General features: G+C 37.8%; 1 protein-coding gene across 2 annotated transcripts in view; it reads right to left on the bottom strand.

The window, feature by feature from the left end:
- DGKH (diacylglycerol kinase eta) overlaps positions 1-25,190 on the bottom strand; it is a 149,684-nt gene that overhangs the window by 114,741 nt on the left and 9,753 nt on the right. The gene's annotated exons all lie outside the window — the stretch shown is intronic.

Genomic DNA, 25,190 nt, shown 5'->3' on the forward strand with positions numbered 1-25,190 from the left:
AAGTTGAGCAGTGCTGACACAGCATAAAGGCCTTTTCTGCTTCTCATGCCACCCCAAGAGAGAGTGAGCTGAGGGTGCACAAGGAGCTGGGAGGGGACACAACCTGGACAGATGACCCCAACTTGGCCAAAGGAACATCCCATAATATGAAACAAAATCACAGAAATATGCTGAGCTGGAAGAGACCCTCAAGGACCATTGAGTCCAGCTCCCAGCCCTGCACAGAACATCCCCAAGAGTCACAGCATGTGCCTGAGAGCATTGTTCAAACACTTCTTGAGGTGTGTCAGCCTTGGGGCTATGACCACTTCCCTGGGGAGCTGTACCACTGCCTGCTTCTCCCTCCTCTTCCCCTCACAAGGAAGTTTTAACTGCAATGAGGGCTCCCCTCAGTCTTGTCCAGGCTGAACAGGCCAAGTGACCTCAGCCATCTTTGTTGCCATTCTTTGGATGCTCTCTATAGTGTCACACTCAGCACAGAAACCTGGGGGGAAGAAGGAGGAAGGGAAGAAATTCAGAATTATGGTATTGAGTGACCATTACATGTAATGGAACCCTGCTTTCCTAGAGATGGCTGAAAACCTAAACTGTCCATGGAAAGTGGTGAATGAATTCCTTGTTCTGTTTCGTTCATGTGCATCTTTTGCTTTACGTACTAAAGTTTTTGTCTCAACCCATGAGTTTTCTCACATCTAGCCTTCTCCTTCTCTTCCCAGTTCCACTGGAGAGGAGTGAGCAAGAGGCTGCATGGTACTCAGCTGTTGCCTGGTGGTAAACCATGACAGTCACTGCAAAAAGCTGCCACTAATGAGCACTACACTCTAACAGGCCAGCAAGCCCCATGGCAAACATAGAAGCCTGCCAATTAACAGCTATAAATTCAATCTAGCACTCTGATCAAATGTGCTGTCATCTCAAACCCTTCAAGGCCCACAATGGGCATCAAAAAAACACTATCCCAGCCAAAAGCAGCACAGCTATGCTTATTTTATATATATTTCTGTATATGTGAATATGTATAAAAATGTATTTACATATATGCACACACAGACAAAATCTCAGTCACATCTCTTCCTCAAAATCTGCATCCCAAGAATAAGGTAAATTTTGGACGAAGAGAACCAGATAGTAAATAAATAAATAGGTACATAGTTAGATAAAATGCAATTAATTTAGTTTGGACAGTGGCCTGCTTCCACAGCAGAGCACATTAACCATTCTTATTTCTAGTCCTCTTCTTCACACTGCTGCTCAATACTGACAAGCATGGAAATGAGGAGAGCTACTACACTGTATTCCTGTCTCCAAAGTCCCCAAAAGCACTAATTAATTCATAAGCCATAGCTTAGCAATTTATGAAAGTGAATATCTGAAAGTTGATTGGAGCAAAGAAAAGAAAACTATACCTTTTTTACTTGTAGGGATTACTCCTGGCCTCTTTACATCTCTAACTCAATTGCTTTATTATTTTATTCAACTCTTAAATTTTTTAAAGCTTTCAAAACATATGAGAAAAAAGTAAAAAATGAAAATGTTTTCAAAACAAGGAACACCAGCTTTAACTGTTAGTTACATCTCAAAAAATTAATGTCACTGCTTGTCCCATACTTTTAAATTTAATTTTTCTTGACAGCATGTTGCTTTTTACTCCAAGTCAGGTGCTGACATCCTACTTTTCATCATGAAGTACCTCATCCACTGCAGAGAGTAGGTGAAGTATATGAGTCAAAGAACAGTATAAATAAACTATTTTTCAAATAAATGAAACCAAGCAGATTTGTGTGCAGTACTAATTTATCTCCAATTCACTGGACCATCCCATCTGATGTACTTGAGCTGTGCTCCCATTCTGTGGATAGATGGAAGGGTTATCATCATCATTTCACTGATGCAGAGTTTCATACAGCTGTCTAATGCACTAAGGGAAGTTGAGCAGAGTCTGGGGGCTTCATCTGACTCTTATCCAGGGTTTCCACTAACTGCACTGGGACTTTATTTACATAAGTTGAACCAAAATTTCACAACAGAACTGGAAAAACATAACAATGGATTTGTTCTCATCAACTCAACATCTGTTTTCTGAATTAACATGAGTTATAATTATTAAACCAGAGCATTCAGAACAAATAGCAAGAGCTGCCTGTCTCCAGAGTGATCGACTTTATTTCCTACAAGTTACTGTTTTTTGCTTGCATTCATCACTCTTTTTTCTACAAATTGTAAGCACTCAATTCTTTCTCAAGCAATTCATGTTTCATGCTTTTATTGATCAGCACAGTCAACTGTCTCAGTTCTGTGCATCAGAATTTCATTCACTGTAAAATGCCTCAGTGCGATATGAAGGTGCAGTTACTTTATGTATATTCCCATGCATGTAATTGTTGTCCTTTGGATGAATAAGGAAACATTCTTTGGTAAACTGGTTAGGATGGGCTTTTAATTTTTTTTAAAAATCATAGGAAATAAAACATCCCAGTCCTCAAACATCATCTACTTCATGCATAACAGTCATCTAATCTGCTTTTCTTTTCTCAATTAGAAAATATTTTTTTTTCTGCTTTATGTCCCATACAAGCAGAAATTGTTCCTCTGAATAAGTCAATATCCTATAAAAATGTACAAATGAAAACTTCCTCAAAAGCAGTTTTCTGGGAGGAAAAATAAAACACCAACAAACAAACAAAAAGAAAAAGCAAAGATACAAAGATACTAAAACTGTTGGCAAAAATTCTTCCCTTTGTTCATACTTCATCCAGGTCTGGGCTCCCCAGTACAGGACAGATATCAACCTGTTGGCCCTCCTCTGAACTCAGAGCAGCTGCTCAGTACTGCTGCACAGAGCAGCCATGGATGCCCCAACCCTGGAAGTGTTCAAGGCCAGGCTGGATGGAGCTCAGACCAACCTGGTCTAGCAGATCTAGTGGGAGGATCGGAACTGGATGATCTTTAATGCACCTTTCAATCCAAACCATTCTGTGGTTCTATGCTTCTTGCACCACAGAAACTGCTTGTATTTCTAAAAGCAGAACTGAACCTTGTGATGAAGACACATTACACTACCCAGAGGCCCAAAATAAGAAAGCGTGCTTATTAAACTGTGATTTAAATTAACAACACAATCCAAGTTAATGGAATCTACACTATTGCCAAGATACTACCTTATTTTGATTGAAATTATAACCTCATTCTTGCTCTAGTGATAGATCAGAATGGCAGTTAAACCAGGCCTTTGTACAAATTTCAACACTGGGGTTAAATGAAGCAGAAAGATTGGACTTTATTCGCCTTCCCACACAATTCATGCTCTACAAATAATTGGTCTTCACTTCCCTGTACACTGCAGGTCTGTTCCAACTTGCTTGGTTATAGCAACCAACACTGGTAGCACAGATCACGCCTTTCCCTTTTACTCATTCCTTCTAATCTTCCGCCTTTTCAACAAAATGTATTTACCTTTTTGCTAATATCTCTTTCCCCCATCTTATTTCAAAACAGATTGTTTCTCCTGTATGTGACTTTTTAAATTAGACTTAATAATCCAATAAAACATTTAACACCAGTGGGCAGAAAACGCTCCACCTAGATGAAAACATTTCCTTTGACAGAAAAAAGGATTAAAAAAACATGTGCCAAAAACATAAAAACCAGAATTAAAGTATTTGTTCTGATGGTGCAGTTGAAAGGCACCACAAAATCTCTAATTTATTTCCCAAATTCCAATCACTCAACTGGAGATACTCTGTTTAAGTTCACCACTGGGTTGACACGTCATGAAAACAATAGATATACAGACACACCCTAAGAGAACAACCCAATTTTCTTCTCACTTGGTTCTGCTTCCCAATTTTTTCCCCCAATTATTTTTGAGCCAGACCAAGTTCACCACACAGGCTGCACAAACCTCCCTTTTTCTTTCTCCATTTCCTTGCTAGTTTTAAACTAAGAGACTGGCGTAGCTCCCCTCCTCTGCTAAAAGGCTGTGTTTATCCCCAGTTTAACATATTTTTTTTTTGTAAAATAAATCTCTAGCATGCTCAACGGAAGTTTTCCACATGTTCTACTTGGATGAGAGTGCATTAGTTAGTGGGTCCTATTTTTAGCTGTTTTGCCTTACTTTACAGTTTATTTCCTTAAATAGCAATCTGTATATCAACATAGAGCACAGATGAAAAATAAAACATATTCCCTGTTTCACATATATTTAGGGACATGGAGTTATATATTTATAAATAGGAATATCTGAACTCAGGAGTGAAATTCAGCATCATAAGGTTAAAATAAAAATTATTATAATAACTTGGAAATTTAAATAGATTTTTTTTCACAGGAAATGAATCCACTTAATTTTAGACATTTTTAATGATGGAGCTGCAGCAGCCACTATGGAATTTACTGGTAATCTTAATTACACTAGAAGTTTTACTCTGAATCCCCTATAAACTTGAGGCACTTCAACTGATGTGGACAGGATCTCCCTCTGGAGGCCTTCAGAGGCAACTTCCTCTCTCTTTTGACAAGGTAGGAAACTTAACTTGGTTGCACAACAGGTTGGTTCCTGCATGCAAACTCAGCCTGAAGATGCTCACCCTCTCCTTCCCATTCAGCGTCACCCCTATACTGATCTGTATTCCACCCCTCTGTCAGCTATGGCGACTCAGCCTGGATCAGTGAAATAACAAAGTTTAAAAAAAAAAAGAATTCTTAAGTCATCTTCATCCCAGATCATGTCAACGGTCTCATTTAAAGAGAAAACCATAAAACTGCACCAGCATAATTAAGAGAAGCAAATGGCAGCATCAACATAAAATGAAATTTAAAGAAAACAAACCAAAAAAACATCAAAGCAAAGCACCATGGGAGGCATTAATTTGTGAGTCCCTTCCCACTCAGAATATTGTATGATTCTATGATTCATCTCTGAATGCAGATACCAATAATTAATAGAATCAGTATGGCTTAGCCATCCTGGTAGTTTGAGTGAAAAACGTTGCAAAGAAGACCCAAAAGAAAAAACTTGCAAAACCTCACTTGAAATCAGAGGAAAGTGCAATTCCTAATGATTTTGCAAAACTCTGCCCAAGACCAGGGGAAATGGTAAGATTTCTGATAAAATATGCTCTCCAGTGAAGCTGGGACAGGAAATGAACTGATGGAATTTTCAAAAATGTTAGCAAGTCATGCAACCTCATTAGTTAACTACACTGGAGTAACTTCTTTAGCAAGGCAGATATATCAAATGCACCAGGAAAAAAGCTCCATGGTATAATGGAACTTGATAGCTTTCATGGCTTTGATACAAGTTTGAATTAACCAAAATCTCCTGCAAACAATGCAATGCATTTACATGTGTACTTTTTTTATGGATTAGTTTAAGGTATTCCCTTTCATTCCTTTATCAAGCATTTTCACTCTACATCCTGGCAAATGGATCTTCCATAACCACAGAAGCATCACAGAGACAACCTATACGCTTAATCTGCCTTAATCTTTGGAAAATCTGTTCATCTCTATAGTACAAGATCTTATCATATCTTAATATGGTAATCTTTCCATTCTCCTGGAGGAATACTTCATTGATTCCAAATGGGCTTCCCTTTTTACAGTACTTCTTGCAGAATTTACATGGGAAACTTAGTCAAGACTGAGATGGGAAATTTTTTTCTTTGATTTAATTTTATGTTTAGTATTTTACAGCTTTTTACTAGAACTCTTTAATGAAATGAACAATTTAAAGAAGATATTTTTAATGATAACAATACTCAGAGGACATGCCTGCTTCATAGCAATGCAGACAGAACATGCATAATAACAGAAACGTCAATAAACCAAACTTATTTGATTGTTTAATTCTATACAATGCTAAGAATTGACATTTAATAGTAATTTAGGTAAAAGAAGAATGCAGCTGTGTGTTCAACAGGAAACTTATCTTGCTTCGTCTTGCTTTGAAAATAAAATATTCTAAACTACCAATTTATCTACTAGTACACATCAGTAAGTATTCAGCGACACAGTACAATACTCTCCTTGACAGGTTCTAAATACCTGTTCCAACAACATCAAGTACATAGTTATTTCAGTAAAGATTTAAAGTATCTGACTTTTGTGCAAAAAGACTCAAAAAAAAGCTGATGATCTAGCTGTTGCCAAAATGTATTTTTTTAAGTGACATAATAATTAAGAAAATTAGTATGAAGGCAGCCACAAACCATGGAGCATTTCTCTTGTAATAATTCATTATGCAATGTTTTACATTAAACATTCATTACTAATAATTTTCATCTTCATAAAATTTGGGATCAAAATAAAACTAGGATAATATTTTTGTACCTCCAGCAGCAACACAAAGACTTAGGTTTGATTCCTGTACAGCAATATTCTGGATCTTTGCTATTGTTGGTGAGTATGAAAAGTTTGAATAGAAAACACTGTTAGGAATAGGTAAAATAGTTTCAGGTAAGTGACATTTATATACCTCCAATTAAAGAAAACGCAAGAAGACAGGCGCTACACAAATAACAAAATATCCACTGCTTATTGCTAACATAAATCAGTTACAGATAATGACATGTATTACACAGAGAAAGACAGACAGCAGTAGATTAATACAAAAATATAATTAAAAATTACAATGAAACAAAAGATAAAGCATTAATACACATAAAACCAGAAGAGCTGAGAAATACTGAAATCAGTGTGATATCCTCCAACATACTGATGATTATAAAACACATCTGGTTTAGAAGAAATTATGCTCATTGCACAAGTTTACTGAACTTATATGTTACCGCTTATATTAGCTCAGTTAAAATCCATCACTGTACAACACATTTGCCTTTATAGAGAAATCTGGTTTTACAGATACACACCTAAGAGTTAACAACCTTAGTATTCTTACAATACTTACTGCTTCACTGATTCTCTAGAACTATGTCTTCAACAAAACCAAAAGTCTAGTCTAACTCTTATTTCCCAGGAGTTTTCCCACAAATCTGCAAAATAGAAGATTTCAAGTACGTACTGTGGTTATTCTGCCTCTCAAGGTTTTTATATGCCACTGCCCTCAGTCAGATTTATCACTCCCCACATAATCTAATATAGAAAGAATTCACCCGATTGGTTAAACTGCAGAGTGAAATGCTGCTATATAAAGCAATATTTTGAGCTTCCAGTTTGGGATGTTCCATGAGCACAACACTTTGAAGGAAAAGAGAATTTCCATCTACGAGTAAACAAAAAGCTACACTCCAAGTATTTTCAGCTATTTGAGATATTTTTAAACATCTTCATTTCTTATCAGTATTGGCATGATTCAAACTGGAGGGAAACACAAGACTGAACCATCCAGGAGTTTGAAGCAGGGAGCAGACACTCCTGCTCCTCCTCGCTGCCTGCCCAGGGGGTCAGGTAAGAGGTGGGGGTTATAAATAAAATAAATGAAACACAGAAAAGAAAGCATTTCTGCTCATCTCTCAGCACCTTTCATGTTCCCACAAAAGCCTCCTTGCAATGTATGACCTTTATCCCATGGGTAATTTAAGGACTGAAATATGAAAGGCACAAGTGACACAAGTGGGAACCCAAAATACAGAAAAGGGAGGATAATGACACACAAGAAAAAAGGAGGGTGGATGCAATGACACAAGTAACTGAAGTCCAAGTGCACTGGAGTGAAGGATGGTATGAAAACGCATGGAAGCAACACAAAGAAGTGAAAATACTGTAATATTTACTGAACAGAAGCCCTCTGCCTTCCCAGGTCACCTCAACCATTTAACATGACACCTTGACTTGTCTACACACCCTAAAGTTTCTATGAATATCTTTAACTATTGCTTGTATCTTTTTAAAAAATGTATATTTTCTTGTCTAAACCAGGAGTTGATTAAAGCAACCTTCTAATAAAGAAAAATCAGTTATTTATATTCCCACATCAAGGAATGGCACTTGCCTTTGTTCTCATTAAATGTCCTTCTTCTATGCATGTTATCTATTTACTTATACATAAGGAAAGTAAAATGGCTCAGATACATTTTCCCTGTTTTGAAAACAATTTTACTGCCTAATATACAGTGCTTGCCTCTGCAGAAGTCAGCTGAGCTCCTAAGTCTTATGTAAAATTCCATTCAGTGATATACTTAGTAAACGAAAATGCAATTCCCTTTCCCATGCTATTTTGATATATACCCTCCATGAAGATATTAACAAAATAAATTACAAAACACTTGACAGCGTACCTCCACACAGTAGTCTTAAACTGGTAGAACTACCCTATTAAAAGTCATTTTCATGTAGTGGGAAAGGGCATGAGAAAGATTAGATCTGTGAGATTTGCCTTGAACAGGGAGTGAAAACCTGACTGTGAGCATTCAGAAAGTTATTTGTGATTGAATTGCTCGTGCTATCCAAATACACAGCTACCTTGTTCAGGCTCTTATTTAACCAGCTCTTCTAAGGTAATTAATACATCAGTTTAGGAGGTGACCTAAATGCTAGGTAGGACTTGGTAACTCCCTTCCTAATGAGCACCAAACCTGTCACCTTTTTGGAAGCAGAATAGATCATCTCCAACTACTTGGAGCAGTTATGTACATTACAGCAGAAGAGAATGAATGGCTTGTACAAACCCAAACTAAATTACTGTGAAGAGGGATAAGGGAAGGAACAATATCCTACAGAAATCCCTGACATCCATCAGGCTCCATGTCAGCAAGTCCCATTACTGACTGAGAAAAAGTAAAATCTGCACAACTTTTATGTATAACAATTTGGTTAAGCAAAATAGCTTTTTAATTAATTTTTCATATAGCTTTACTGACAATTTATTTTCACCTCAAAAAGCACTACGGTTTTATATTCAGGCTGATAGTTAAAAGCATTTCAGATTACAGATATTAACTATATTTATTTGCATCATAAAGCAATTTCTTGAAGGCAAAGCTTTATAAAAAGTATGAATTCTCCAACAAAAGATGTATTAATATTTGCATTTATAAAGCAATTATTAAAAAAATCTTCTCTTAATAAATGTTGCATAGACATGATATGTGGACAGTGTGAATCTAAGTGGCAGAAGGCTTACCTGGAAAATTGTATTATTACCAAAAAATAGACTCCCTTTTTCTCAAAGAACACACACCCCCCCCCCCCCCCCCCCCAGAAAAACCCATAGTTTAGACTCTTTTCCACTGTTACACTGTTTGTTATCTGCAACAAAACAGATGATGATCTGTTTTGTTTATTATCACCATTATTACCAGACACCTTTCCAGATACATCTGTTGTACCTCAACTCTGAAGGTTATTAGTTCATTACTTTATTAGAGAAGCCTAGGAGTAACCAGGTAAAGAGAATGTAGTTCATTAGCAGCTCTGAACAGAATATATACTAATTCAGTGTTACAACATGTAAAGTGAATGGAATTAAGGAAAGCAATTTTAGATAATTAAATTTTAAATACTTTATATTCTATTAAGTTGCTTCCAGACTCCATTGGACAAAAGACAGACAGACAGAACCAGCTACAGAGTTAATTATCCCTCTTTCAGATCTTTCTAGTGAAATAGCCTGTTCTCTTGATAAACTGATCCACTGAAGTAATATTGAGGTTTGAAACTAAGAAGTTCATTGAACTGCTGAATTATGGCTCCATACAGTTTTTTCTCAGAAAACTTATGTTTCTGGCTTTGATAAATTTGTTATACAAAAAAGCTACTAAGTGGGGGATAAAAAATAAAAAACAATCAACAAAGTGGAGCGATCATTGAAAATACACCTATTTCAAGGTCATCCGAGTTTTTACTGCCATCCAGTCCCTGAAACCATTGACACGTTCACTGGGAAAAAATGCTGGGTGCTGCCAAGGTATATTGTTTATTGGCATAGAGACCAAGAACTCAAATGAGTAGTTCCATCAGGTATGCATTCAGCATAAACCAAACATCATTCGCAATGAAATGATGTAACAAATGTAGAAGCTAAAAGAAAGAGCAGCTGTGGAACAGAAGCAAGCACTGCGCTCCCAAGAGCAGGGATGGGAGGAGATTCCTAGGGCACTAATTCAGGGCACAGCAGTAAAATACTGACTGCAGAGTGTGCCACTATTCTTGAGTTGTTATTTCCTTTGACACTGTCAAAGGTTGGCTCCCGCTCCTGACAGGTGCAGGAATGCCAAGGCCAATGTCAATCCAACCCTGCTGACTCACTGTGGCAGGTGCTGCATGTCAGTTCCCCCCAGAAAAGGGAAGCTGACCCTTCCAACCATGCCACTCATAGCTGAGAAACAGAGAGGAACCTTAAATGCCTGGCAGATGCCCAGCCAACATGCTGTATCCAAAGGTCATTCTCAGGGGTCATCTCATTCAAAACTCATGGACACTTACTGGACATACATTTCTTCAGGTTAAACACTTCCAATAGAAGGTGTCTGTGGACACATAACCAGGGACATTTCACAAGTCCCACAGTAAGAAACTATTCGAGCAACTGCGACTTCAAAAAGAACAGCCCGTTCTTACCCTGCCACTTTTATTTGCAAAATCAATATTGAAGTTCTCTTAAAGGTATCTATGCTCATGCAACAGAAGTGATCTCTTTTTAATTGCTTTTCTGATTAACTGGTTTCCAAGGCTTTTTTCATTTCCTGCAAGAATAAGGTCATATTGTCCATCATACCCATGGATTTGCCAAGATTAGGAACTTCCATTTACTTCATTCACTAAAATTCACAAGAAGCTCTTCACTAGAAAAGATTAAATGTTTGGGGTTTGAATCACTGGGGCAGATCTACAGCAGTCTTTTGCTGGTAGTCTGTGAGCCCAAAACAAAACAGACAACATCCCAACATCTTTTCCAGCTAGAAGTCTTTCGATCTTCCTCTCATGGAACAGCTCAGAAGCTTCATAATGAGGTAGAAAAGACCTCTCTTTAATCCACTCCAAAACCCATGTAAATCTGGCTCTCTCTCCCCTTCCCAAGGGCTTCTATCTTGCCTCCAACTTCTCTCACAAATCATCAGATAAGCCAGGCTTTTGTATGCCCTGACAGGAAAACAGAAAGATTTTCCATATAATGGCTTTGTAACAGCTTCTCCAGACATACTGTTCTCTCTTTTGGGGAATGATTTCTCTCTAGAGGAGGAGCCAAGTTGTCCTTTGGGATTCCTGAGTTTGTCATAGCTGCCTCTTCTTCTTCTTCTTCTTCTTCTTCTTGCCTGGGAATGGAAAAGCTTTTGATGTTAACCTGAACAGTCATGAATTGAGGCTTGGTGGCATAACAGAACCATTAGCCAGACAGCCTCCACCTCCTTTTCCTCCAGGTAAGCATAGCAAAAGGCACAAAACAACTCTGAACCCTGGAAATAATACCTCATTATAATGCATAATACACCTATAAATAGTGAAAATTCAGAACTACCAAGCGTAATATTTAAAAGTTTGGCATGCAAGCCTCTCCCTAGCTACCTAAAAAGTGGTAAGGGTAAATCTTCTTGCACATTGTGAATTCACAGGCTTTCCTCAATTGAACATGTTCTTCAGAAGCCCTTCCATCTCCTTCCATCTTTTCCACTGCTTCCCTGTTCTCCTGAAGTTTACCAAAAAACTAAAGGTACCAATTCCCCTTCCCCTCCCCACTCCTCACCAGGAAGTAAGAGGCAGAAAACAGTAAGCAAGATGTCTTCTATCCTACTTCCCACACTCCCATTCATCTGAGGAAAAAAATAGTATTTGTACAGGTAACTATGAATAAATCAATTTAAATACTTCTACCATCTGTCATAGTGTTTCTTGTTTCCTAAAGCAATAAGTGATCTGAAAATCTGGTGTAAGTTGGCTCTTCTTGGAGGACCAGAAACTACTTGTGAGAACAGCTCACAAAGTACGCTGTTCTTTGACACTATGAAGAGGTGTTAAAATGGATGTTAAATCTCCCAAAGCAATAAGTCTTATACCTTCATTTTCACAGCAATCAAAATCTCATCTCCTAGGAAATTACTGCTTTTTTGGCAGCCCATATATTATTAGGGTAAAAATATTAGCCTTGTCCTTGAACTCAGGTTTCTGTTTAAGGTAAAATAAAGTTACTTGGTTTATTCTCCATCTTCTCCTCTGTTCATAATAACAGACTGCTTTAAACACTCCCAAATTTTCAAGAGCATTTAGCACCAACAAGTCCCATTTAGGCATGCAAATAAGTCACTTTGGATTTGCTGGATGCTGAGTGTTCTTGAAGAGTAGACCCCAACTACTACTTCTGTACGACTTTACATACTGCTCACTGGATTTAAAGATTACATTGACAGACGGAATACTACTCAGGAGCAACTTTGATTGTTAGGCACACAGGGAGAACAGTTCTGTTTTGGTACAAAAATGCCTTTTGAAATGATACACTCTTCTGCCTATCTCTGAACAGAAGTGTTTAAAGTACATACCTTGTGCAGTTTTCCATACTGAAAATAAAACAAACTTCCTGAGTACCCTCATTTTTCAAATACTTCCACGATTCCTCCTAGGTTATAGCAGGTCATGAAACAGACACTTGCTTTTCTCTCTGTACTTCTTGATACTAAAACACTCGGGAGTGGTCATTATCAAATGACTGAAGAGACAACGCCATTATTAAAATCGCACAGCTTGTGCTTCTGGGCCTTTCACTAGGAAGGTAAGAATTCACATTCTTCTGAAAACTAAAGGGGAGGCATGGGCCTTCCCAGTTGTTGTCATGGATACAGCTGCTGAGAAAAATGTCATTGTACCCCTGCAGATAAATGTATGTGACAACTACTTGGAATATGTGGTGGCAAAGCACCACATATGTTAAACATTCTCACATGGTCACCAGGTTAGTCTTGAAATGTACACCAAATCTTAAAATAAATTAAAGAAAAAGAAGAAAAAAAGCTATTTTTAAACATAAAGATTATAGCATGAAGGAAGGAAAGGCTAAGCAGTTAAAAAAATGTTGGCACTTTCATAGTTCATGATGTCATGGAGGAAAAAATATTATGGAACAATAGTGTGAGTAAAGGATCAAGTGTCAGCCCAACTTCGAGTTATCTGGATTTTGTCACTGTGTGTTATAACAGTATTGTTAGCTACAATAACTGTATTTCTTAGGTCAGTGGACAATTAAAAACAAAACAAACAAATATAAAAGGCAACAAACACACACTGGAAAATTCTGTACCAGGGAAGTTCTGATCCTGATTAGACCATCTCCAAGTACCAGTATTTCTCCTTGGACTAGGGCACTTTGAATCAACTTCTGCTTGAATTTTACACTAACTCTTTACTGGGGACACAGGTTACAAAGAAAATTACGAAGTTGAAAACAGAAGACAGTTCTTCATTGAATCACAGAGTCCTAGAACAACTTGGGATTATCTAGGTCCAACCCCCCTGCCCTGTTCCACTTCCACTGATCTCAGATCCTGAATGAAGTAAGATGATTACCAGGATGCTTCTGGAGTGTTGCTGCACATTGTTTAGGGGTACTTCACTGTACCATGCAGGCAGGAAAAGGCAGATACAGAATATGTTAAGATTTGGATTCTCCTCTCCTGGTCAAGTGAAAGTACACAATACCCTCTTGCCTCCTCATGTAATCTTTCAGTTACCACTCTCCAAAATAAGCACAGGGAGAAGGGAAGGCAGGCTACTCCTAGGGCAAACATTACTTTGAGTGAGGGAACAAAACACCATGGACTGGTTAGAATGCAGAAAGGTGAGTTTGGTTGTGACACAAATAAAGACAAACAGGAAAAAACAAGGAATAAAAAACAGGCCTGCAAGCAGTGTAGAAGAAATCCCCCCAAACTGAGGAGCTAATTCACCACTGTACAAAGACCAAAGAAATAAGGAAGCAGAACTGACCACCCTGTTATAAATCTCTCCTCCTAAGTATTTTGGGACTGGCCTAAACAATACATTGCCCTATTTTGCAGAGATATGTGAGCTATCGCTAAATGAAGCGCATTGGAACTGGAAGCAAGATAACTGCTGTAGCATGATGTAATACCCCAACTAATTAGTTCTGTTAGGAACAGAGCCCAAGAGGGATTCAGAAGGCAGTTCATTTAGGGCTAGTGAGGACACCTCACTGTAGCACTGCTCTCCTCCAGAAAGACACCTCCTTGACATTATCAGCTGAACTGGTAAAGCATGATACAATAAAAATAATCATCATTATCATCATCACCAGCACATGCACAGTTTTACTGTGGCAAAGTAGTTGTGAAGTACATGCTGCAAAAATTAAGTAGATGAAAGCACCCACTTACACCCCCAAAAGGCTGTTTGTTTCAAAGCTGGAAGAGAGCTCCTCCTTTTGATGAGCAGGCAGAGCACAGATCCTGCCCGAGCCCAGATTCATACACTGCTGCTTTCACCACAGGTCACGACATTCACCCCAGCCAAGAAAATAGCTGTTGGTCAGTGTTCTGCCATACCTGATCATCACTGTGGCCCAGCACCCTACCCTGGTGATCACTGCAACACAAGTCCTTCAAAGCTATCCAGTTGTTTTAGAAAAGAAAAGCCACAAGAACAGAAAACAGCTTCAAACAGTTTACTCATGGCAGATCCCACCAGCCTACTACACCCTTCCCTGTTTGTGTCACAAATTATTAGGGTAATAAATGTTTTAAAATCAAAATCTGATCTTATCCTCAAAACACATATAAAGCTTTGAACACCATTATGTCACTCCTGAAAGATGGAAAGAGGTAGCTGGATTTTTAAGATTATCGGTCACATTTCACTATTTGGCCTCCAACAGCAGCAATTAGAAATATACTAAATTCACGGAAGAGACCCACTTGAAGAAAACAAGGAAAACAAACAAGGAATGCCTCAGAAGCTACAGACTGCAGAAAAAGAATGAAAAAATTTCAGAGACCAAACAGTGTCCTCAAGGCAGTATTGTCCCTTTCAAGATCCACCCACAGAATAAAGCCTGTCCTGCAAGCACCTCTCTTCCAGGAGAAAAGCTGTCACAAAGCCATTACAATAGGCAATAGGTGATATGGAGCCGGACATGGAACTCCCACAGGTCATTTTCCTGAGCAAGCTGCCCCATGGTATTTCTAGGTACACATGTGCAGTGGCCAGAAAATCTACAGGCACTTAAATCCTGCTTCTTATTTGCTATAAAATTTTGCAGCGTGATCTGTTTACTATGAGTGCAGGCTAGGTGCATACTAAGAGCTCTGCACAAAGCACTAAAATCGCACTTCTCACTCTTACTTCTACTCCACACATACTCCTTATTTCTGTGTCTGGTTCTCTGTCTGAAGCAGGAGCTTACATACGAGTGGTTTAAGTACAACATCCTTCCTTGCTGACGCACTGAACACCCTCTCCCTTGCTAAGCTGCTGTTGGCTGTGATGACACGTGAACACACCCTTAGGAGCTGTAAGAACAGTCCTGCTCATTGGCAATATTATGCCCATGTAAGACTTGGAAGACTTAGAGGTCACTGAGACACAGTCAAGTTAAGCATTCACTGGGAGGTGTATGCCCCGGACTCCAAGACAGTGCCCCAAAAAATCTGAAATTACTTTCTTGTTTGCAAACAATCCTCTGCCTCTGCTTTGATCTACCTTCAAAAGGAAGCTGTTCCAGACATTAAATTCCATTTAAACTGCACTGATGAAATGTGCAGAGTGCCCTTTGCATCCTGCACTCTTTTACACTGAAGCTTTTAGAAACGTTAAGCATATCTACCCCCATTGTTCAAATCCCAGGATGCTGACATTTCAAATCAAACTCTCCTCTATGCAGCGTGTGAAAATAACAAAGATAACCTCCCACCAATGCTCAGGCAGCTGCTTGCCTATATGCAATGAACCCAGCACAGGTTGCCAAGAGACTGCAATGATGAGCAGCATTTATTCCTGAATACTCTCAAATGAGCTTTCACTATATGTTAACTCTGAGCAATAAAACATGCACAACCACGTTCTTGTTTCAGTTTGGAATTCATTTTATTGCTGATACATAAAAGGACATAATATTTTTATTGATTAAGAACATCAAGCATGTCCGTTAAAACTCAGAATAAGCAATTTTCAGATAGCACATATAGAAATCACCCCTGTAACCTCCATTCCCTAGAGTAAAAATAAAGTGCAGATTCAATGAAATTTGGAAGGCTCTAAAGAACAGAAAAATGAAGTATCTATTATAAGATACTGCTAGTGATTGTCAACCTTTCCATTTAAGAATCAGGCAATTTAGCAATTAAAACAAAAGCCACCATTAAACCTTAGGTGTCAGAACCTTTTTCCATATTTGTAACTATCAAGATGAATAACTTTATGCACTGCATACTACCTAAAGAACAAAAGATCTTTTAGATGTGTTTCTAATACAACATTGCATACATTCTTAGGCCCTAATCATTGATCAATTTTTTTCAAACAAAATTCAGTGCTATGAACTATCTTTTTTTTTCCTGTGGATACTGCATATTTTTGTCATATAGCTTACTATTAAATTTAGTTTTGTTTAAATTACACTACATATCTCTAATGAAAGGCAAACACAGAAGTGCTTTTCTGTAAATTACAAAATTCTGCATAAACCAAGAATCAGAGGTTTAGTATTGCTTAACTCCTTGGGGAGAAGAGCTGGGATCAGCATTTCTTCATCATCATATGCTGTGGTAAAACTGATGAGTGGTGTTAACAACAACTGACAAAGTTCATGTGGTCAAAGGTCAAATAAAATGAAAGATGAAGCTTGGGCTCAAACAAAAGCCATAGTCTAACAACTAAACTGCACAGCTTGAAAACTTGATAATCAATTCTGTGATAAACAATTTACCAGAGGGAAAGCATTAAAAGTATAACCAAAACATGAATGGCCAAGAAGTCAAGAAATCCACACTTTATCAAGTCCCAGTGCCACACATTTTGTTGCTGTATTTATTTGGGTCTTTTCCTGTACCACACTCATGACTTGTCATGACATGTTATGATTCAGGAAATGAAGATGACCAAATCCTAAGTCATCAACTGTGATACAAAATGACACCAGAAGCAAAAAAAAAAAAAAAAAAAAAAAAAAAAAAAAAAGGGGGGAATTATTTAAATTCTTGCAATTTCCTTTTTACAGTATATCCTACCTTCCCTGAGCCCCTCTTCAAAATCTAGCTTTCAAGTATTAACTAAATCAGCTCACACACAGTCTCACAGCAAATAAATCACAGTCATAGAAGGGAGACTTTTCAAAAAAAAGCAATCAGGACAGGGAGATTTAATTCAGAGAGAGGAGAAAGACTTTAGACCTTGATAAGGCATGACACAATTCCACACCACCATTGATCTGCAATCATATAGCTGTATCTGTAATGCAAACAACAAGTTATTTAGAATACTCCTAATTAGGTACAATAAGTGTACACTGGCACATTACTGAATCTATAAATAGACTGCAACCACATCATTTCACTCCTGCCCCATGTTATGATGTGTGGGAGGTGAGAAGAAAGGCACATTCTTTTTTTAATACCTTTCTTAAATTTTTTCGTTTTTTGTGGGGGAGAGGGGTGTTTATTGGATTTATTTTTTTTTTGCTCCTGAAAGTATTTAATCAGACCTCTAAATATTGACAAATCTTCCTCAGCAGACACAGGTTATCCTCAACAGCTGTGTAAAAGATAGAATACCTAATTTGTAATAAATCAGGAACCACATTCTATCAATCTGTAAGACATTCAGAGATACATGGCTCTGGGCAACCAAATGTCACCTTGAAAATGTCCCTGCCCTGAGCATGGGGGTTAGACAGATGACCTCCCAAAGTGTATTCCACCCCAGATTACTATTACAATCCCGTAATAACATTCATAAATATTTTTTCTATAAAAAGTCCCTCTCTATAACCTCTTACACCTACACACAGTAATTTACACGGTAGATCAGCTACAAATAACCTTGGGGTATATTTCAAAGAAAAGGTATAATCATCGGTAAGAAAATTCAACAGAAGCTCATATGCCTCTTGCCCTAGCTATGACTTATTTTTACTTATTTTTACTCAAAGAGAAAAATATAAGATTTCCCTGTCATTTCCAACACCTCACTGTGAGACAACTTCTCAGGGACACAGATTTATCAAAATCTCAAAGGGTAATATGAAATACGAGCTATTTGTAAAACTGTTGGCAGCAGATCCCTGGTTGATGAAAGAGTAGAATTTATGTTGTTAAGTCCTTTTATCTCCTCCTTAATGGTGCACAAGCAACCGGATGAAAATAAAAAAAATTCCTTTTTCACTGTAAACAGTGTAAGCCAAAGACATATAAAGTATTGGTTTACATGCACACACACACATGCATAGAACTATGGGGCTCTAAATACTGTTCTCTGTGCAAGAAGTAAGATCATCTGAAGCACACATATGACCACAACTGGAAATGTGGAAAAATGCAGTATCTTACAGAAGCTGGAATGAAAATTATGCATTCAACAACAACAAAAAAAAAAAAAAATAAAACCACCTATTCACTGCAGTTGCATTTACCTGGCAACAGCAGGTAACATGAGATAATATACAAAAGCACTGATAGGTCTTTAAACATACAGCTTGACATTGCCAGCACATTTAATAGCTTGTTTTTGACAGGAGCTCGTCAGAAGTTCTGTACTTACAAGTATCTTCAGTTCCTTTGAAACGCTGAAGAAGAAGCAGAACAGAGTCTTGCAATGCAGCATCAGCATCAGAGATATAAACCTAACAACCCTCTGAAGCCTGAAGAATTTTTTTTATGCCTTTTATAGAATTACAAAGTTGGGAGGTGGGCAAGGAAAAGACTTGTCATCTAGTAGAGAGGATAGTCATCTAGTAGAGAGGATACACACACAGACCCTAACTTGTGCAACGTCCCTTTAAATTTCTGAAAAATTATTTGCCAGTGGATCAGGGAGGGTTGGGGACCACCAGCCTAAGCAGCAAACCATCTCAGGCATAAATTTTATCTTACCTGCACATAGTTTTGAGGCATATTTTGGTCAGTGTTCTCTCTACAAAATGTTAACCGGTGGACTCTGTATAGGTGAAAGTCCTTTCTTTGCTTCCAGAAGCACCACAGAATCATGTTTATTAGCCCGACATCCATTCATAACCAAATTTTTAAAAACCAAACAACCAATAAACAAGCAAACAAACAAAAAAAAAATCCAAGATGCAGTCAACTGAGCTACACGAAGAGGTTTTCCAAAATCCTGGTTCTGAAAGTTATTCCTGGTTTTGTCTGTAATAAGAAGCTGTGCAAATGTGGAAAATATTTTTTATTCCCTTGAAAGTTCAGATTTAATCCAAAACATTGGTTCTTCATCTCACACCCATATCACTAGCTCCGCATTACAGATCTGCGTTCATCCCAGGCAGAATTCACATATAAATGTATAATTGTATACAATTAAAAAAAATACTTTTTACACCATAAACACCACCATATTCTTTCAAATCTTTGACTCACAAACCCCCTTTTACCCTTTGAGCTCTCTTTTATTCAATTTAATAGATCCCTGAGACTGAGGCCAATCAATGTTTGTCTAGAGAGTAACTCATGTGAAGCACCCTGACGCTTCAGGCAAAAATGACAATAGCTGAAAAAACAGTAAAGAGGGTGCATTAATTTTCAAGTCAATAGCTCCACAGTGAACCATCTGCTCCCAGGATTGATCAGTACCACTGAAGGAAGGGGCAGTGAAGGGTGAAACTATTAAAAAAAGCAAACTCATATCTGCATCCTCTCCAAGACTCCACACCCAACAAACTTCATAGTCTTTGGCAGTTACTCTCTTTGTGGGAACTACTGGGAGAAATCTTGCAGCGGCATATACTAAAAGGAAAAGGGATGTCATTCCTTTGCTGTTCAAATTCTTGAAGAAACTGTGACAGCAGCAGGCAGGAAAGGAGGGAGAGAACACAAAGCAAGATGTCTCTATGGGAGCTTTAAAACAAACACAGAAGTATGTGCCCATCCTCGGGGGCAACAGGGAGTGTGCACAGGGAGAGAAGAAGTCTCTGCCTGATGGGCACCCGGGCCTGCTGGATAGCCATGCTGATCCTTTCCAACATCAGCAGCTGAACCAGAGCAAGCCACCCTTCTTACAAGCAGAGAACCTTCCTCTCACTCCAGAGGATCACAGCAGCAGTAAGGCCTACCAGCAGTCAAGCTGAAGCCGTTCAAACTCAGTTACTAAATTTAAGCAACCACACAACAGGACATAACTGACCAGAGCAGCATGACAATCCTTTAGAACCACTTAAATCTCTGCAGGCATGAAAAACCTCAGCAGATCTTCCCAGCACGGAGCTATGCCAGAAGTGCAAAATGACACTGAGGGCACAGCCTTTTCTCCTTGGCGAGCACATCTAGGAAGACCCTGGTGAGCCTTGGGCACACATCCTCCCAGTGGCTGCACACAGAGGGGTTCCTCTTGCTTCCCACCCAGAAAATACATAGGGAGACTTGCCACCCACAAGCTACTACTCAGTTTCAAAACCCTATTCAGGTTGCTAAGTGACAATAAAGTAGTGCAATCTCACACAATTTGCAAACCCCAAGCGCTTAAAGGCAAGGAAATGAATTGTCCAGATCATAATAAATCTCATGCTGCCCATCTAATAAACAAATAAATTCTCATCAAATGTAAAAGCTTAGTGAATTCATTACAATAATGCTACCTCTCCCAAGAGTACAAGCTCAGGTTTTGTTAATGTGCTTTCAGTATCTAAGTGGTGAAATATTCCTAAACAGGGATATTATTCAAATAAAAAAACTTAGCTAGAAAAATTTTTTTTCTTCCCTTTCTTCATAATTATGCAATATATCATGGTAATTCCTACACGGTAACAGTTTTTTACGTCAACTATGATCTGACTTTATTTACAGAATTTTTATGACCCACATCTGATGAGCACTTAAGCATCAGCTTAACTTTAAGACGTAATTAGTCACATAAAAGTGTATAGGGTGACTGAAGTGTTTCAGTACATGCACAAATGGTGCACTAGACTAAATCTCTTAATTCATTTTAAATAGCATCTAATGTAGTGGACTTATTTTTAGCATACCAATGAAATAATGTTTATTTTGGATTAGCATTAAGCTTGTTTGCTGTGATAAATGCAATGTTTACATTAAGAAAGAATGAGGCTTCTTTTCAGTATGATATGGAGAACATAATTTACTGATGCCTCCAAGCCAGGCTTTTTTTTTCCTGACATTGCTAGTAAATTGAGTGTCATGGCTCGAACTTAGCATTATACAGCTATGGTTACTGCACGTATTTAGTAGCCTGCTCTTAGGTTTTTAAAAGACGATTTTGGAAAATGCAGCTGATTTTTTCAAGGCCAGAGGAGAAAGGATAAAACAGCAATGTAGAAAGGTGGCAAATACAAAGGTGAAAGAAAGAGATCTCTCTCTTAATAAAGTTCAGATACCAAAGTATCAGACTGAAAAAACACTGAACAAAACTAGCCATGCTGTCAATAACTTTAAGAAGTTGTTGACATCATTTTTCCCTACTTTACAAATAATAATAAAAAAATAATAATAAAAAAAATCTCAAAAATTTAATGCCCAACGAGAACAAAATGCTGGTCTTGTGGCTCCTTTAAAAGTAAGCTACTGAAGTATTCTCACAAGACATCAAACTATGTCTTAATTATCCCTGTCAGAGGAAAACAACCAAAACAGCATGACTACAGAGCATTTTTTATACCCAAGGCTCCATATTCTGAGCATCAATGAATCCACACATTACCTTCTTGCTTCGCTAAGATTTTGAGGTCTACAAACTATGTATGCTCTTCTGTAGAGCCCTCACCAGAAGCATGGCTGGTCAGAATTCACAGAAAATGAGAGTAACATAAAAAAAAAAAAAAATAGAAAAAAAATATAGCCTTTTGGAGTGTTCCAGAGCAACAACACTGGTCTAAGCTGCCTTTTATTGTCTTCAGCTAGTCAAGAGAATTTCAAGACCTCCCTTCAGAAAAAGGCTTTGTGAAAGCCAGACAGACTGTTCTTTTAAACACTACTTCAAATACAAACCCACTGTAATTCTAGGTATTTTGCTTTAGATATCCAAACTAATTTGGCTAGTCCAGCTAGTCATCCAGTAGTCATAAAGCAGTCATACAAGAGTCTTGCATCCTGCATTCTGACATAATTGCTGGAAACAATTCAAAATGATTGCAAATGATCTATATAGCCTTACATGGATAAAGACCCAGCTATAAAATAGTCCTTTCTTGAGCTCTGGCATGGCTGTTACGTGTCTCCAGGACTCTGCACATGAAGTTCACAAGATAAGGCATCTCAGAAAGGGATTCCCAGTCATCATTTATTCTTGAATGAGTCTCTTCTTTTGCTTCTTAAAAAACAGAAATTCTCCTTAAGTACAAAATAAACTCAAAGTGTTCCACCCGATCTTTTTCACAGAAAAGCATTCTCCAGCTCCTTGGAACAATACACAAAATAATCAAAATCCTGTATTGAAGACAAAAGTGTTATTATCTTTTTTCTACCTTCACAGCTCACCCAGCTGGCCAGGGGGTGGGGTGGAAGGGATAATTCATGACCTCACAGTACAAAATAGCATTAATACTTTAAAGATTCCAGGAAAGGAGAAAAAAACAAAAAAATACCCCCCCCCCAAAAAAAATACAGAAACAAGCACCAAAGAAAACCACCTCAAAAGCAACATTCTTTGACGACCTGCTTGCAAATACCTACTGAAAAATGTTACAAGCTCCTCCTTTCTGGTACTTAGCTAGCAATTTAAGCTTTGCCAATACATGCATCACTAAAATGCCTTAGCAGATTTCATTTCAGTTTTATACAAACATGTGTCAGAATTTGGAGTGGTAATGACCAATGTGCCCTAAATAGTGTAACTCTTTCCATTCTAACCCTGCTTACTTCTGCATAGTGTGTTCAGTCATTTTTAACTTCCCCAAACTATCATGACTTTGCCCGAAATTTTCCTTTAATAGACTCTATTTTGAAAGCTTATGTAGACACATGGCAATTATGAAAAGCAATAAATACTGCACACCATTTAATGCTAAAAACTGGTTTGCTTTGTCCAGGCATACTTTAGAACAGAATAATACATATATCCATATCAAAACTTAAACACAGTGCCCTTTACATTCATATGCACAATGCATGTGTCAGAAATACACATTAATGAATATTTCACTTTAAAAATAGGTTAATGTCCCCGGGATGTGGTAAAATTAAAAAAAATTGCCTGATTTTACAACCATTGTGGGGAAAAAAAAGTTATTGAGATATTTTTGAGGTATTTTACTAAGGATGGCTATACAGTACATCAATTTAATTGCAGAATGAAAATTATGGAAAATACGAATACTGAAGACAGATATCCTGCAGCACCCTTCAGTCTGCTCTGTGAACATTACTAGGTGTCAAGAACTTGAGGACAACTGCTGTGCACTTCCTCACTAGTGACACTATTCATGTTACTGCAGTTGCAAAATACATTACAAATTATAATGCATTTTGAGGCTGTGCAAGAAGTTACACAAACCTAATGCATATAAAGGATCTCCACTGGGGTAGACTTTGCTAACATGGCATTTTCCTGAGAACTTCTGGTGCATAAAAAAAATCATGTTTCATTAACCAGAAAGGCATGAACCACTACTTAGTTGAGTAAATTGGGAAGCATTAAAACAAGGAAAAGCAGATTACATTGCAAAGAATGATGCTCATGCATTTGTACACTGGTATCATTCACATCACTTTACATTTAGGTGAATTAACAAGCTATGGTAAACTGACAGAAATGTATACCAGAAACAAACAGGAAGTGACTGCTGGGACTTGGCACTGTCAAATATCACCATATGGAAAAGGTTAGAAACTTTTTGAAGGCTCAGTTCCTAAATGGCTGATGTTAAAGCAAATAAAACCACAGTGGAGAATTTAATTAATTTACTTTTATTACTCCATAATGATTTAAGATCTCAAAAAATATATATTAATAACTCAGATAAGAAAATTCAAGTAACAACTCTTGCCATTTAACTAAACAACACTATATTATCTCCACTAATTATAACACAGTCATGCTTCTGAATATCTCCCATGTTATAGCAATTTCATTACTAACAAAAACCACTGGGGATGAAGGAGAGGAAGAAAGCTTTGTCCCTCATACCTTACAAGTGTATTTATCTTACTCAGTACACCACATTTTCTTGCATTTCCTAAATTATACTTTCTGCTTTGGAATGTCTGCTTCATGCAAAAATAAACACAGGCAAGATATTCAATGCAGATTTGAGAGCAAAGCACATATCCAACAGAGCTTTTGCATTAACTGGACATGGACCCATTAAAATAGGAAGCCAGGTCAGTGATAAAAGTTCTACTCTTCATATCCAGTTTTTTCCAGAGTACTCAAGACAAGAGTGAGAACTGTAACTGCAGTCATCTGACAACTATACTTCCAAGTATCCAGGGATTGTTTCATTTATTAATCTTGTGCTGATCCTAAAGGTGAGAAGAATTCAAAGAGAAAAAGTGTGAGCTCTAATTTGAATGTTCCCTTCTCGACATGTTCCTGCTATAAAGAACTGAAGTAAGGCCATCTTTCTAAGGAATGTGCTTTGCACTACAGCAATTAACTTTAAAGTAACTAGAAGCCAGCTGATGACAGGCAGTTTTCGGGCTGTAGCCCCAAGAACTGAAGTCATCTGTTTAAGGAAGGCACTAACTCTGCCTGTCTTAACCAGCATCTTTACAAATGAAGAAGCCAAATTTAACACACACATGGAGAACTTTCCATTACTTCAATCTCCAATATAACCCTGTTTGTAACCCAGTATCATCATATATACTACTTCAAAACTGTCTGACTGCAGTTTTCCAAAGTTCTCATAAAACCAAAATGCATACTTTTTTTTTTCCCTACTGAGACACATTTTATGTACTAAAATGTGGGTCTCCCAAAATGAGGGGGAAAGATAAGTAGACATTACAAAACCAAGAGTTGTTTCCATTAAGGATTTTGGCTCAAAAGTGCTCAAACTTCACAGGGTGCCTGCCACCTATTTATTCACTAGTATTTCCTCCATGGAACACATACAAACTCCACAGATACAACAGCTTCCAGGATGATGTTTAAACATGTTGGCTTTA

The sequence above is a fragment of the Cinclus cinclus genome, chromosome 2, assembly GCF_963662255.1.
Source record: "Cinclus cinclus chromosome 2, bCinCin1.1, whole genome shotgun sequence".
NCBI lineage: Eukaryota > Metazoa > Chordata > Aves > Passeriformes > Cinclidae > Cinclus > Cinclus cinclus.